The sequence below is a fragment of the Hibiscus syriacus genome, unplaced genomic scaffold (assembly GCF_006381635.1).
Source record: "Hibiscus syriacus cultivar Baekdansim isolate YM2019G1 unplaced genomic scaffold, ASM638163v2 tig00014444_pilon, whole genome shotgun sequence".
Taxonomy (NCBI): Eukaryota; Viridiplantae; Streptophyta; class Magnoliopsida; order Malvales; family Malvaceae; genus Hibiscus; species Hibiscus syriacus.
In genome coordinates this window covers 2,059,943-2,066,227 of record NW_024062326.1, presented here as the reverse complement: position 1 = coordinate 2,066,227, position 6,285 = coordinate 2,059,943, and the positions used below count along the sequence as shown (strand labels likewise).

General features: G+C 31.7%; 1 pseudogene; it reads left to right on the top strand.

Moving 5' to 3' along the window:
• The first annotated feature begins 1,309 nt into the window (after positions 1–1,309).
• Positions 1,310–3,293, top strand: LOC120207276 (annotated as a pseudogene).
• The last annotated feature ends 2,992 nt before the right edge of the window (positions 3,294–6,285 follow it).

Genomic DNA, 6,285 nt, shown 5'->3' with positions numbered 1-6,285 from the left:
ACTAAAAGTTTGATGATTGTATTACAAGTTTCAAAAGTTGGATGACTAAAATACAAGCGTTTTAAAAGTTTGGGGACTATTTTTATATTTTACCCTTAAATAAATATATATAATAATATATTTGATTTTTTATATTTACATATCCAATCGATTTTATCTTAATTTTTTAAAAAAATAAAAAATTTAATCTTTAATATTTATAAATTATTTTAATTTTGATTAAAGTATTTAATAAATTTAATTCACAAAATAATCCACCAATAAACTTAATCATACTTAAATAATTTGATTGTATCTAAAATTTAAACTTAAATTTTAAGAAAATAATATTGAATTAAATTAAAATCGCTCCATTTTCTCTCAACTTAGTTTTCTTTCAATATTTTTGTGCAACTTTCTTCTTTCTCTTTGATTTTTATTTAGCTGACGACGGCACTAATCTTAATGCTGGTTACTGACTGTCGGAGAATATTAATTCTCTTATTTTTTTTATATTATGTCATTATTTTTTTCTTGAGTCTTTTTAATTTTGAAAAAACATCTATGTCCTTGTGGCACGCGATTCTTCTGCTCTTGTGGTATGATCCTCATATTTTTCGGTATTATTTTCGCATACCTTTACGTTCGTTTTGGTTCTCGCACAAAAATCATCACGACATTTATTTCTGAATGGTTAGTTGATGGTCACATATAGTCAGATCCCCTCTTTTGGTAAAAGGTTGTTTACCGATGTAATTAGAATTGTGTAGCGAATCAACTTGTCAGATTATTTTGTTCACTCTTACTGCATTTTGACTTCGTCAAACGTCTCATTCAACATAGACAATGAGTTTGTATGAATATTATTGGATTTTGATATTGATCATCATTCTCAATGGAATATTTTAATATTCTTCGTATTTTTAAGTTTATTATTTATTTTTATTTGAGTATTTTAATAATTATTATCTCCAAATTTATCTCTTATTTTGATGCGTTATAATTTTAATTATTTTCATTATTAATAAGAGTCGGTTATCATTGTTTAAAAAAAATTAGAACCGAGTCAAAGCGGCACATCCCTAGCTTGAGGAATAATAAATACGACGATACAGTGAGAAAGGGATGAATTTGATAGAGGAGAAGGCATTTTTTAGATCACATGCAAGCCTGAGTCGAAACAAAACGTGAGGCACGACAACACATTTGGTGCCCACAAAGATCACATGCAAGGTTTAACCTTAACCCCCAACCACACTTGCTGTGGCTGACTATCTTCTTCATTCCTTCGCCCAGGCCGCCAAATTACTTAACAGCTTCATCTTCTGCAATGGAAAATTTAGTTAAGTTATCAGAGGGTGAAGTACGGACAAACTTCATTCTCAACACCAAATGCCGTTGTAACCTGGTTTTAAGATCCCTTTCCCCTTCCTTCCCCGTTGCTTTCAAGGTCCAAACCTCTTCCCCCCATAAATTCCTAGTTAACCCACCCAGCGGAGTGGTTCCCCCTTTATCACACCTCACCCTACGAATCATCCTCAAACCCCAAGACCAGATCCCTCCTACTTTCCCCCGCTCTCTTTCCGACCGTTTCCTCATCAGAGCCGCCCCTTTCCACCTCGACTCTGCTCAACCCCACTCCGTCAACTCTTGACTTTCCACTCGCCCCACTCAGGATATCAAGCTCAAGGTTGCCTTCGTTGGCCCCTTTCTTCTCCAGCACGCTGTTACCTGTGGGGATTTCGAGGCCGTGAAGAACATTATCAAGCGCCACAAGTCGGCTTTGTATGATCTGTCACCGAAAGAAGCTGAATCCCTCCTCCGAGTCGTGACTCAGTTGGATAATAATCCAGAGGATATGGTGAATTTGCTTCTGGAAGCCGGTTTAAGGGTAGGCGGACAAGAACATCCAAATGTGGGTCTGTATCAGACGGATCCACGGTGGGAATCAAAGGGATGGAACGAGGTACACGTGGCAGTCGCATTCGATCGGACGGCAGACTTTGAGGTGCTGTTGAGGAAGGGGAAGCGTGAGACGTTGGATTGGAGAGACAAAGAAGGCCGAACACCGTTGCTTTTGGCGGCGACCAAGGGAAATATCGAATGTGCTAAGATTGCCGCTAGAATCGGGCGCAGATAAGAATGCAAGGAGCAATGATGGAAGAACTGCACTCTATAGAGCCGTAGCTAATGGCAACTGTAGAATGGTGGAAATGTTGATCGAGATGGATGCCGACCCCACATTTTCGGATGATCGTGGCCGTTCACCTCCTGACATTGCTCGTGATAAGGACCACGTAAGTAGTTTAGCTTTACGATTTTGGCATTCTATTTACATTTTGAGTGAAGTATATAGGATGTTTTGTTGATTCTAATGATTATTAATAAATTTTTATTATCGTATATTATTTTTACTAAATCTTTTTATTATTAAAATTTATAAAATAATTATTTAATTATTGATATAAATCAAAATCGTCATTTTCATTAAAAGTTTAATAATAATTTGAATTGATCTTTAATTTATAGATTGAAATATGATAATATCTTATTTCAAAATTATTTGAACGGTATTTTTGAAATTGATTTTATATTTTTATCATGTTATTGAGTTAATACTTAAAATATCATATCGTCAAACTAGTGTTTAAAAGCAACAATGATGTAAGTAGATATCACTATAAATTAATTTTATAATATTTCAGTTAGCATGTTAACATCTAGTTCAAACAATTGTTAACTTTTTTAATAGAAAAAATAAATTTTGAATATATGAATAATCAGATTATCATTTTGTAATAATATATAAGTAATCAGATGATCATTTTGTAATTTTAATAATTAGAAATTCAATAAAATAATATCTTATAGCTAAAGAGACATTTTTGTAACTTTTAATAATAGATAATTCAAATCTAGATTTTACAACTTATATACTCAGAAAAATTTTCTGAAAAAATGCCATTGGCAGGAAGAGATGGTGGAGGTTATGGAACGCGGAAAGGAAGTATTTACGGCGGCAAGAATAGGAGACAAGAGACGGCTGCAAGCCCTTTTGAACAGCGGCGCTTCCATTAATTTTCAAGACCAATATGGTCTGACACCGCTGCATGTGGCGGTCTGACACCGCCTTGCGTTTGGCCGTGGAAGGTGGCAATTTGGAGGTTGTTGAAGCATTGATTTGCAAAGGAGCCGATGCGAATGCGATGACCAAAACAGGGGTCACTCCTCTGTTCATGGCTAAAATTATGGGTTATGATCGGATCTCACTTCTACACACTGGAATTTGCTCTCCTCTTACACAAAATACTTGAGATTTCAATAACATCTAACGGTGGTGGATGACACTAAATTTTTATCCTGGTTATTATTTTTATTATAATAATTATAATAATTATAATTATTATTATTATTATTATTATTATTAAATACTTTTATTTATTTATAGGCCCAATTACAAGATTCAAATATATAAATCCTAATCTCAATTAGGGTTTACATTCCAGCCACTGCTGCCTCAACTATCCAGCTGCTGTCGACGCCTCCAACGTCAAGTGACCCAACCAACAGCTGTCGACTCCTTGCTGCCACGACACCACCATCGTCGAAGTCTCCAGAACCGCTACGAAGCCACACACGTTGCTGCTCTAGGGGTGAGTCACCACCATAGTTTGGTGACTCACCAAAGCCCTTTAGACTAGTCCGAACCGAACACTGTGGTGGCTATAAAAGCCACCACTGAACTTGCAAATAAGGACAGAGAGCCACGACAGAAGACAAGGAGAGACAACAGAGAGCAACCAAGAGAACGAACAACCACCACGAAGCAAAAGACAACTCACAAAAAACGAAAAAGAAAAGGAAAAAGAGTTGCGTACCTTCGGAGAACCCAAACGCCGCCGGAAACCTTATATAAACCGAGGTAAATCCTTCGGTTATAGCTTAGATCTATCGATTTTGAGAGGGTTTTAGGCTTAAAAGAGGTTAGATCTAGGTTCTGGTGGAAAAAGAGAGAAATTTTGGGGTGATTTTAAATTTTTCGACCACCGTGGAGGTGGTGTTAGCGGCGGCCGGTCGGTGATTGGTTTCCCTCCAACGAGGGAAAACCAGAGGAAACGAGAGCTTCTCTCTCTAATGAGAGAGACGCAAAAAAATAAAATGAGAGATTTGGCCCCTTTAGGGCCGGTTATAGGGTTTATATACCCTCATCAAAACGACGCCGTTTTGATGAAAGGTATATGCGTAATTTAGGGGATGGTCCAATTATGTCCGCAATGTTTATAGTTTGTAATCTTTACGATTTAGTCACTGAAATCAATTTTAATAAGTTTTAATTTGGTCTTCTAATTTTATTAATTTATAATTTAGCCCATGCCAGTATTTATATATTTTAGGATAAATAATATATTTAGTCCTTGTAATTTTGTTAATTAATATTTTAATCCCGAACAACATGTTTTAATTTGTTTTAATTTGATGTACTAATTTAATATAATTTTATTTTAGTCACCAAATTAATAAATGGGTAAAATAACATGTTTAATCCCTGTAATTTTAAATAATTAATTATGAATTAGATATTTAATTTTATTAGATTATAATTTAGTCACTAATTTTAAATATTTTCATTTATTATAAAGTTTTATTGCTTTTAAATATATAGTTCTAATTTTATTATTGTTTATTTATGTTTTAATTTTACATGTTTATATATTTAAATATTATTGTTATTATTATTATATAGCCATATAAATATATATATAATAAATAATACTTATTTACTTATTTTTACTTTATATATATATATTAAATCCTAATTTAATTTTACATAAATTACTTTTTAAAAAAACATATTTTAATATTTATTTATTTTTCAATATTAAGAAATGACAGTCTTAAAGCAATTGGATGGTCATTTTCTGATATTTTAAATAAATAAATATCTTACTTTTATAAATTATATCTATTTTTAAATAAATGTTTTATTAATATTTATTTATTTTTTAATATAAAGAAAAGATTTGTCTTAAAGCACCTAGAAGCCCTTTTCTAATATTTCTAAATAAATAAATATCTTATTAAAAATATAATATATTTTCTTAAAATTATAAATTTGAAATAATAAGATTATGAATTAAACATATTTTTGAATTCTTAAATTTCCCATAAATAGAGATAATTTATAATTAATGAGTACCAATTTTAGGCATTGTAGGGGTGCTAATCCTTCCCTAAATGTAACCGACCACGAATCCTTTTTTATTAAAATTTTTTGGTTATATGCAGATCAGTTTTATCTTTTAAATATTGTTTTCTTAAAAACTATTTTAAAAGATTGTTTTTAGGTATTTGACCTACCTAACCCAAAAAGGTCAATGGCGACTCCCAAAATATTTATTAAATCAAAAATCATTTATTCACATCATTTTTTCCGCCAAGTAAAAATCTTGTGCCCGGGCAAAACCCGGTTACAACAGTGGTAATGCAATTGAATTCAGTTTTAACAAATTTTTGCTAGACATACAATTGGGTTTTCCAACGTCAATTTAATCAATTCATGTGTAGTGGATGCATAATTAATTTAGAACACAAACTCAAATAGTATTTTTGTTATAATATAAATTATAGTGATACAGTGTATTTGAAAATCGAATGTTCTGATGATTTATGTGTATATTGTCACATCCTTAAAACAAATATCTGATAGACTTACAATTGAGTTTTCCAACATCAATTTAGTCAATTCATTTATAGTGAATGCATAATCAGTTTATAACACAAACCCAAATATATATATATATATATATATTGTTATAATATAAATTGCAAAAGTATACTTTATTTGAATATCAAAAGTTTGACGACTGATGTGCATACTCTCACAGTCGTAAAATCGGATTAGTAGAACTAGATAATCGATTTGAATAGGCATGTAAATAAATCGAACGTAATTGAACGGATGTGACATAAACGAACACGATTTCTTTTGTTCATGTTCGTTTATTAAGGAATATAACTTATTCATGTTCGTTCGTTTAATAAATAAACAAACATAAACGAACACGAACATAAATGAACATAAACGTTGGAGACCCTACCTTCCATTGTTCTTTCATGAAAAATAGTCAACAATGCAAATCAACCAAATCTACAGTGATAAATAGCGTAAGAACTGATTAACAGTAATGAAATGTTTGAAGATATCAAATATTTCGATCGATCTTTTAAAGATATTAAATTATTCACACAACTTTAATTTAACGCTATAATATTTATCTTAGTGGTACATGATTACATATAAACAAT